This window comes from Equus caballus, chromosome 14 (genome assembly GCF_041296265.1).
Source record: "Equus caballus isolate H_3958 breed thoroughbred chromosome 14, TB-T2T, whole genome shotgun sequence".
NCBI classification, from domain to species: domain Eukaryota; kingdom Metazoa; phylum Chordata; class Mammalia; order Perissodactyla; family Equidae; genus Equus; species Equus caballus.
Genome location: NC_091697.1, coordinates 73,219,572 through 73,230,575, shown reverse-complemented (window position 1 = coordinate 73,230,575; position 11,004 = coordinate 73,219,572). Strand labels below are relative to the sequence as shown.

The 11,004-nt window shown below is 40.3% G+C and overlaps 1 long non-coding RNA gene across 1 annotated transcript; it reads right to left on the bottom strand.

Moving 5' to 3' along the window:
• Positions 1-2,413: 2,413 nt before the first annotated feature.
• On the bottom strand, positions 2,414-7,099 carry LOC138917493 (uncharacterized). The gene is made up of 2 exons (XR_011425601.1): positions 6,722-7,099; positions 2,414-2,590 (listed from the first exon to the last, which is right to left on the bottom strand). It is a non-coding gene; the product is annotated as an uncharacterized lncRNA (long non-coding RNA).
• Between the last annotated feature and the right edge of the window lie 3,905 nt (positions 7,100-11,004).

Genomic DNA, 11,004 nt, shown 5'->3' with positions numbered 1-11,004 from the left:
TAAAGCATGCGAGTCACAAGAGTGTGTGTTCCTTTTCCATAGCTATTAAAATCTTCATGTGGCAATAGCCTAGTAACTTATGGATCCTAGCTGTTGCTTTGAGTTCTTTCAGATATAACAGCTTTTTACACAGCCTTTGAGATATGCAGTTTTCTAGGTATTTGACTTATTTTTGTTGTACAGAGAGCATCATTCCTAAAACGACTGATTAGCATTGTGTTATATGTAAGCAAATAGATTAGAACATTCAGAATCCACTCAAGTCTCCAAGGGGACATTTCCTGGGGGTAAGAGAATAACAAGCTGAAAGAGATCAAGGTATAGCACACTGAGATTCTAAAAGCACACCCTCCTGGCACGTCCAATAAAAGCAACCATTCACTGAACTCTCACTATGTGTCAGACACTGAACTAAACCCTTCACAAGCACAGCATATTTAGACCTCACAACAACCCAATGAGAGGGACCAATAACTCTCCCATTTCAGAGATGAGGAAAGCAAGACTTCAAGACATGGCTAAGGTGACCAAGTTGATACAGAGGATAAGCAGTAAAGCCATACTCTTAACCTTTCTGCTAGTCTTCCTCCCCAGGCCCACAGATACACAGGTGAGACAAATGTAGGGCTAGACCCTCGTGTTCTTTCAGTTCAGATGATAGGAGTTAATGCAGAAGGAATAGAAAGGGCCCCCAGACGCCAGCCTTATATATTATAATTATCCTGTCCGTTAACACAAGTGGGTCTTCCATGGTGAAATGACCATATTTTTTTCTGGTTTTTCTCAGTCATTGTCATGCAAAGCTTGTATCCCCTTGTATTGCACAAAGATCCTGAGGGACTCTTTAGTGTATGTATCTTTAGGTTGTTAGAATTACTCTTTCCTTTTCCAGAAGGCTTGAACATGATATACAGCTGCATTCCTATAGCCTGGAAAGGTGTTCACTGGGTCATTTTTCAGAACACCCCCCATGGAGAACATGTGGGGCCAAAAGCCAGGGAAGCAGATGTGTTCCCTACAAACTGCCTCTCTCAGCCCCAAACTGCACAAGGAGGAAGCCAGGCCATTAATAGGCACTAATGAGGCTAGAATTACAATTAGTTTTAAGCAGATTCCCTTTGGCCCATATTTTACTGTCTAGAAATCCATTTATTATCTGCCAGCACTCTTCTTTTCATTCTGTTCACATCAGAACAGGCTGGCTACAAGTGAAGTCAAACACTCAGAAATGACACAGACTTTGCTCCAGACAGAAAAGGTACGTGTCGGGAGAGGTCATTGATCATCACATATAGTAAGCTGAATTTAGGTACGTAGGGCAGTGCTCAGATTTAATAGTTGATTTCTTCCTTCATTGGCCTGTTTTATTTACAAGAATTAATAGTGATCGCTAGAGAGCCGGCCCAGTGGCCAAATGGTTAAGTTTGCACATTCTGCTTCGGTGGCCTGGGGTTCAATTGTTCGGATCCTGGGCATGGACCTATGCACAGCTCATCAAGCCATGCTATGGCAGCAGCCCACATGGAAGAACTAGAATGACCTACAACTAGGATATACGACTATGTACTGGGGCTTTGGGGAGAAAAGGAAAAAAAGAGGAAGATTGGCAACAGTTGTTAGCTCAGAGCCAATCTTCCTCACTAAAATAAAAAAAATAGTGATAGCCAACATTTATTGAGTACATTTATTGAGGATACTCTCTCAAGCCTTTTGCATGTATTAATTCATTTAATCTTCACAATAACCTTACGAGGTATTCTTATTGTCCCCATTTCACTAATATGGAAACTGAGATTCGAAAGGTTAAAAAAATTTGCCCAATGTCACACATCCAGAAACTGATACTGGAAGAATTCTCCCTGGGGAGTGTGACCCCAAAGCCTGAACTCTTAACCCCTGCACTCACCTGCCTTTCGCAGATATATAATCAAATATCCATAAATATCAACCCGGATGCCCTTAATTCTAATCACTGAGTCATTTTGAATGGGCATTCTGAACTCAGTTATGAAATCATAGATATTTAGAGTTAGAAAGGGCCCTAAAGAGGGGTGAGGAAGAAGGGGTAGGCTTATCTTATTTCAGAAAAATTAACCAAGATCAGCAAACAGCAATAATAGGGATATAGATTTTTATTCAGTTAGAGGAAGTCTATCCTAGCAAAAGTCACAGGTGGTTTCATGGACCAGGCCTAGAAGTGGCTCACATCACCTCTGCTCTCATTCCATTGGAGAGAGCTTTGTCATGTGACCAAGCTGAATGGGCAGCAAGGATGGAGAAAGTAGCATGGCCCACCTACTGTGGAAAAAGGGGAAGTCAGGTGATGCATGGGTATTTTCCTTTCAGCTCCACAGAGTTTTCCCCTTACTTGGGGCTATTTTCAAAGGTAGGCCATTGAGAGTCCAATAAGCACTTTTTTGTTTTCCTTTTTTAGATTTACTGTAGTACTGCAGGTTACAGATGACCATATTGATAAAGAAAGAGCTGAGAATTCTCAGAGAAGAGAATCTGAAAATAATGTAGGCTTTTCCAAATGCTGTGAAGAGGAGAGTGGTAACTGCTGGGACACCAGACAAATGTTTCAGAGAATCTAAAAGAAAGAGGCAGCATGTTATTATAGATACAATCCCTTAAAGAAAATATACTCAACTTCCATACTCAATACTTGAAACCTGAAGCCCCTAAACCTTCTAATACTTCCCAAGTTGTGCTTACATTTGTGTTTTTTCTAAGTTCTTAACCAAAAATGGAGAAGACAGTAGGTTAAAAACCCATTTCAGCTGCTTGCCAGTGAAAAATGCCATCACGCAACCAATGGTTATTTTTGGAAAATCCACTCTTCTCTAGAGATAAAAACCAAATCAGATGGTTTTTCCACTTGATCAATTTTAAAAAGCATAGAAGTCAGGGGAGGCCTGTCTCAGTAATAGATTCTAATGTAGGACTCCATTAAAAATTTATAATTTAATAAGAAACGGAGTTTGTCTCACAAAGATTTGTACATTCTCTATCAAAGTAGTCCATCTACCCACTTTACTTCTCCTGGAAGACCAAGACCCTGACATGAAGGGCTTTTTCTCTACTCCTTTCTATGTCTCATTATTCTCTCTTTCTCTCAGAATTATTAGAAAAAGTCATTTTCTTTCTGACCATAACAAGATTGAACAACATGCTCTCTCCCTTTTTCCAGGACACTCTAGAGAACCAAGGATGAGGACCTGCTTCCTTCACTCCACCTAGAACAGTGACTTGTCCTAATTGCTTAGTAAACACTGACTGATGGTAACGTCTTGTTTCAGGAGACAGCCTTGAGACTGAGGAAAGAGACTATGTTGGGGCATTGGCCAACTATAGAAAAAATTATGCTTCTTCCATAAAAGAGATTATATGGTCATAAAAAATCATATTTTCAAAGAACTATTAATGAGACTTAAAAATAATAACTATTCATAGGAACATTTATAAAATTTCTAGTCATAAAAATATTGAACTTTTAAGCCAGCCCTGATGGCCTAGCAGTTCAAGTTTTGCACACTCCACCTCAGCAGCCCAGCTTCGGTTCCTGGGTGCAGAACCACACCAGTTGTCTGTCAGTAGCCATGCTGTGGTGGCAGCTCACATAGAAGCAGCAGAAGAACTTAAAACTATACACAACTATGTACTGGGGCTTTGTGGTGGGGGAGGGGGGCAGGGAAGGAAGAAGAAAGGAGGAAGATGGGCAACAGATATTAGCTTAGGGAAATCTTCCCCTGCAAAAAAAAATATATATATGTTGAATTTTTGCTTTATAATTTAAGGTTGAAAACAGTAAATTTGGCATTGCTTAGTGAATTATGCAGGAAAATTATAAAGATCCTTCAGTTTAAACATATCATGCTTTTGATTGTCCTGGAGAATAAAAGAAGGCTGTGTTCATGAAGAGTATTTCCTAGCACTCAATGGTTGTTTGCTTTGTGAAGATAGTAATCTACTACACCCCTGCTCATTATTTTGTGAGTAAAATTGTAAGCACAATGAAAAAACTGTACAACTGCTCTACAATGCTATCCAAGTATACTGCTAATTTTATGTGGGAAGAATTCTACCTAGTTTTATCAATAGCATTTCTACTCTATCTTTCATTTACCTATCTTGTGACGTGACTAGGATTCTAGCTGTAATTTTTGCTCATGTGAAAATTTGGGCAAAATGGAAGCAAGGATGAGAACAGTATGAGCAGTAATAGGAACAACAGCATTAGCATTACTTTACTATGTTGTGAACTATACTTCTTGGATCTTACCACCCTTGATTCACATACCTATTTACTTTACTTTCATATATTCATATATTTCATATATTCATATACTACACTATACTTTGATTCACACACCCTATTTTAGAGCTGAGAAAACTGAGTCACGGGTTTAGCTATATTTCCCAAGGTCCTACACTTAGTAAATGGTGACTCTGGGATTTGAACTGAGGGACTCTGACCCCAGCACCCACGCTGCTAACTCTACAGTACACTGCCTCATAATTTTAAGGAAGAGAGAAGGAGAGAGAGTGTTAAAGAAAATAAATGTCTTATCTTCTTACAGGTCTATCCACTCAAGAACATAAAAGACATTAACCAGGAAGCAAATTTAATCTTTACCTGTAATTCTGGGCCCCCATCCCTAGTGGCCGTTTGAAATCTATTCATTGGCTGACAAACACTAGTTTACCTTTAGAAAATATGCCTCTGGGAAAAAAGATATGGAGAACTAATCTATAAAAGCCTCTTCCAGTTAAGCACACAAAAGAAATTCAAAACAATAATGTAATTTCAGAAGTTTACATGGCACAGAAATAACCACCTCTCTGGTCTTATCTTTCTTGCAAAGCAGGAAATGAGAAGACTAAATAGAAAATCATGGTCATAAATTCCAGCTGATTTCAGTTAAATAACTCTTGAAAAAATAAGTGGCAAAATAGGCCACAAGCTCAAATTAGAGATAGCAGTCTTGGAAAGCATTCACATTTTCAATGAAAAGACAAATTAACCATAAAATAAACATTAGCCCAATGGTTCAAACTAGAGAAGAAATAAAAATGGGCCAAAGACCAACCAGCTGTAAGTACATGTAATCTACAGCTATTTAACAAATGGAACAAATGGGAGAATGATGCTGAAGAGCACTGGGCTGGCATGCTCTCCCACACAGAGGGAGATGATGCACAGAACAATGAAAGCAGACAATGCAGGAGTCAAGGACAAGGAGAATAACCTAATAAAACTGGCCTATTCCCTGGATTTCACTGAATTTATTCAGAAAATTTTTCCAAGGAGCAAAACTAAACTGAATCTAAAGGCCCATAGAGTTGCGGTCCACATCTATCTGTTGGATAGGAAGAGTCAGGACAGAGTAAGACTGTCTGCTAGCCACGGGTGGGTAGGGAGAAGAATCCATGAAGAGCATCATCTGACATTCAGAGGTCCATAGGGGCATGGGAGTAAGGGTGAAAGGAGAAGGTTTGTGCTAATTCCAACCATTGTTCTGCATCACCAGCTGGGGGGGGGGGGGGGGGGGGGGATGAAATCATCCATCACAGTACAGGCAGCCACTAGGAGTCATAGCCTCCTCATTCAGTGCCAGGGGCCCTTTTAGAAAAAGAAGACATTAACCAGGCAACAAAAATAAGAGCTTTGATTGAAAAAGAAAAGAAAGAGCTCTTTCAACATCAGGTGAAGGACAGGCTTGCTTCAGCTATTTGCTAACTTCAGCCCTTTATAATGGAAAGAAATGGAAGGAGATTTGTTCCTTTTCCATAGGAACCTGAAAAAAATGGAAGCAGCAATTCTGGAACATCAAAATACTGCCTTGGAGCCTGAGGCACCCTCTTTCTTAGTCACATTCATTCAAACATTAATTCTTTCAGCAGACCTCTCTTGAGTGCCTACTCAGTGACAGGTACTGAGCCAGGGACATGTAGACATCAAACAGCCACAGTTCATCTTGAAGGAACTGAAATTTGTTGGAAATGCTGAGTCATCATCCAAATAAATGCCCTATAACTCAGGGTAAAATGTGCCAAACACTGAGGAAAAGTAGAAGGGAAGAATCATGACTTTCAGGGGAGAGAGCCAGCTGGTGGGGGAGAACCTGAGCCACTTTCTGAAAGGAAGAGTCATCTGAGCCACTTCTTGAAGGAGGAATACAATTTCTACAAACAGAGATGACCTAAAAGAGCATCATGAAAAGAAATAGACCTTGAACAAAGACTTAAGATGAAAAAAAATTAAGGAATGAGTAGAGTGAAGAGCAGTTAGCTTTGGCTACAGGATATTCCAGAAAAGGGTGATACAAAGCTGGAAAGGTGAAATAGAGCTAAAAGATAGAGCTTCTAGAAAATCAATCCAAGGGAATTTGGTGGTAGTCACCAAATCTTTTTAATTGTGGGATTGATACAACCAAAGCTCAACCACAAGGAAGAAATGCTCAGTGGCTTCATAGTGCGGAGAATGTGAATGAGGAGAATAGTATATGTCTATTTCAAGCACTAAGAGCTGGACCTTAGAAGAAGCAACAGGAATAGAGGGAGATGGCATAGAGAGGCAGAAGGTAGACTCTCCTGGAGTTGGTGACTGTGGTGGATGATTACAGTAATAGCCCAACTCTTCACCCCTCCCTGTATCCACACTCTTTGCCATGTGAAATTATAGTCACTCTCACTAGAAAGATGGGGTCTATTTACTCACCTCTTGAATCTGGACTCATCCAATGGGAAAGAGGCAGAAGGGAAAGTGTGCCAGTTTGAGCCCAGGCTTCAAGAAGCCTTGCAGGTTTCTGCTCTCCTCCATACTTTTGCCTGTGTCTAGCGTAGCTAGTCCACTGGAGCCAAGCCACCTCAGCGAGCACAGCCCCAGGCAAGAAAGTGAGCAGAGCCAAGATCTGGAGATTCACCTGGCCAGCCTCCATCTGACCCCAGATTTAGGAGCAATGAACTTTGTACTGGGTGCCACTAAAGTTTTTTGTTTGTTGTGTGGCATTATTGTGGCTAGGATAACTGACACAGCGACTGTTAAGAGAAAAGAGAGGAGGGCATGGCTTGAGGAGGTTGACAAAGAGGGCAACACAGGAAGGTATGTGTGAGGTCATAAGGGTTTGTGTTTAGGACAGTAATGGTAACTAATAGGGATACAGGACCCAAAATTCCACCATCAGAACAGCATCCTTTTATATAGTTGGCAAAGAGGCCTGTAAATAAAGTTTTATTGGAACACAGCCATGCTCATTTGATTATGCACTGTCTATGCCTGCTTTAGCACTACAACAACAGAGTTGAGTAGTTATGACAGACTGCGTGGCCTATAAGGCCTAAAATATTTACTATCTGGCCCTATACTGAAAAATATTTGCTGACCCTTGATACAGATGATTAAATCTGTTAACATAGTATTTTCCTAAATATACATCAGAAAATGTTCCCTATGAGAAGAGAAACCACACTTTCAACATAGGCTCACTTTAAATTGTGTCCCTTTCTCTCTTTACTATATTTACAGTGTGCTGGTATCCTCGTGATATTAACAACTTGATGGGTTTCAAGGGGAGAAGTAGTGAATAACTGAAATGATGAAAAGGTGATCAACAATATCCCAACAGAGTTAGCCTTCTTCTCACCTGTCCCTCTGCTTCTTGCCTCTCTTTTTGTTGCAGTGTTGATTAGATTAGTGCTGAAAAGAGCTGGCCTCACATCAGGCATGGATAAGTTCAGAGGGAGTTTTGGTCTAAGTTTAAAAAAAGAGCAAAGAGAAAGAAATGGATAAAAATTTGATTCATTGATTACATAGTAAGGGATACAATGCACAATAATAAATACTCATTATTTTAATTAAAAGTAAATATTATTAGTACACATTATGTGTTTTATTCTGTTATTAAATGACTTCTGATTTTTAAAAATATTCAAGAGTCTGTTTGTGTTTTGTAATTATGAAAGAGTATGTTCCAGATGGAGGGCTGGAACGGGGAGTTCTCCCAGTACAACCTAAGTCTCTGCATCCAGCTGGTTCAGAAGGCATTCACCAGACTGGCTGAAAGCAAAGCCACTGTGGGGTTTAAGAGAGGCTGAGGACCCTGTGCTAGTAAGAAGCAGTATGGCATAACAGGAAACCTGTGGGATTTGGAGTCAAACTCCAGCTCTGCCCCCAGCAGCTCTGCAAGCCACCTCATAGAGCCTCAGTGTCCCCATCTGAAAAATATTGGAGTGATAGCATCTGTGCGCAAGTTATCTCACAGAGCATTTGGAAGAACCAGAGTAGATAGCACATTCAAACATAGATCATAAGAAACAAAGTGCTAGTTAAATGTTCAGGTTTCCATAGGGATATTTATAAATGTGTGAGCAAATAATATGAGGAATTAACGCAGAATAAAAAATCTAAATACTAGAAGACACTTAGGACCTTTTAATAAACAGAAGGCTTCCTTAGGCACATTCCAATAGAAGGGAAAATGCATGAAATGATGTCAACCCTTAATAAGCTGGATTTCTAAAGCTGGTGACTAATTTATATGCAAATCATTGAAAACATCTGCCAGTTGTTTCAACCAAGTTTGTGTTGATCACAGCTCTAATTGTGGTTTCTTGATGAACCAGTTGGCTCATACAAGTACATCAATAAACTGACCTCTGTGGGAAGTAATTTGGAAATTATTTGGGAACTGCTCTGTGATTGATGCCCCCAAAAGTTTCTAATTAGCTTTTAGAAATCTCCTGAGGTATTGATTGCTTTATAATGTCACCTGAATGGTTGTTTGTTCATTCAAGAGCACCTACTTGTGACTAGGAGTAGAAATGATACACTTTGGCAGGATTTTTAGCTCTTTGGTGAAAAAGATTGTGATGCAATTCCCGGGATGAGTTTTTATAAATACACATATACAATAACCCAGTCTCACAAGGCCAGCCTATGAAAAGTGCTGGGAATCAGGACATCCCTGTATAGCTACTAACTAGCCACGTGACTTGGAGAAATTCATCACCTCTCTGACTTCCCTTTTCTCATTTATGAACTGGGGCACCTGGATCCAGTTCCATCCTTAGACCTGGGTAAGGCGGGCCTTGTCATGTGCCCAACTCTGGATTTCCTTGGCCACACCCTCTCTTCCCCCACCTCCAGTGGGGTGGGGAGACCATGGGGTCAAGGAAATCTGCCTACCTGGAGCCTAAATTCTATACTTGCTAGTCATGCTCTGGACCCCTCGGACTCTCAAATTCCTGCCCAAAGGGCCATAATCCCACCACCAGGCCCAGTGTAGACCTCTTCCCTGGGTCCATCCTCCCAACAGAGGAACACACTCCATCATGTAGTTCTAGGTCTGAAGGGCGGCCAGTGGACAGCTTTGGCAGGCAGTGTGGCTGGAATTTGTACATGTGACTTGGTGAATCTACATGCATCCATGCAAGGCCCCTTGCAGTGTAGGACTAAGGGAAGGGGAGAGTAGGGGGTGGTAGGTGCTGTGGCAGTCTCTCCCAGGCTGCCAGATTCTAGCATTGAATACTGAGCAGTTGGAGAACTCCAGATTCAAATTTGGCCTTTGAGGTTGTTGTGAAGGTGGTCTTGTCAAGGTAGGAGGACAGAACTTTTGACATACAGTTTGTTAGTTTGATTTATTGCTTTTAAATATTTAGACAATTGGTATGTGTGGGCCTTCATTTGTATTCTTGCCCTGGCGCCTCACAAATGTCAGAAGTGTGCCTGCTCAGAGCATCCCTCTGTAAGATCCCTTCCAGCTCTAGTTTATTTCAGAGAAATTAAAAGAACATTGGGACTAGAAGCTTCTCTGTTTAAACTTTCAATTTGCTCAAATGTCTCCTTGGGCAAATTGCTTAACTTTTCTAAGTATCAGTTTCTTCATGTATTAAAAAAAAAAAACTTTACAAGGTAGTAATGAGGATGAAATGACAAAATCTATTGAAAATTCTGACACTTAGTAGGTCCTGAACATATGCTAGCTATCTGCCATGGGAGAAAATGAGACTTATAAATGGATGAAACAATCCGTCAGTCCAACGCCTTGGTATTTACTCAAATGAGTTGAAAACTTATGTTCACACAAAAACCTATAAACAGATGTTTATAGCAGCTTTACTCATAATTGCCCAAACTTGAAAGCAACCAAGATGTCCTTGAGCAGGTGAATGGATAAATAAACATGAGCATAAAGCCATGAAAAGACATGGAGGAACCTTAAATGTGTATTACTAAGTGAGGGGAGCCAATCTGAAAAGGCTACACACTGTAAGACTTCAACTATATGATATTCTGGAAAAGGCAAGACCAGGGGTTAGGGGGTAAGGAGGGATGAGCAGGTGGAGTGAAAATACTCTGTATGATACTATAATGGTGGATACATGTCATTATAAATTTGTCAAAACCCATAGAATGTACAACACCAAAAGCAAACCATAAACTATGGACTTTGAGTGATAATGATGTATCAATGCAGATTCATCAATTATAACAAATATACCACTCTGGTGAGAGATGTTGATAGTGAGGGCAGCTGTGCATGTGTGGGGGCAGGAGTATACGGGAAATCTCTGACCTATCACTTAAGTTTGCTGTGAACCCAAAACCACTCTAAAACATAGCCATTTTTTTAAAAAAGGGATGAAGAAATTAAATCCTCTCATAATGCATATACACTGTCCCACACTTCTCCCTCAACAACAATGAGCTTCTGCTAAAAGAAGAATCATTCCAAAGATCAATAACAACGCTTTTTATCTGAAATGAGGAACTTTAGCTAATCAAAAAAAGAAAGCCATTCAAATTACGAAGCAGATGTTCTTTACCAGCTGTTTGTAGATAATCTCACCAGCAGTGTCAGACGTGGAGTTCCAGAAATACAAAGATGCTAAAACAGCAGGAACGCAGAGCAGAGTTGAAAGCAAGGAATTTAACCCTTAGAGGATATGGTGGACTGTGCCACTGCTAGATGTAGAGGTATTTGTCAGTTTTAAACTTGAATT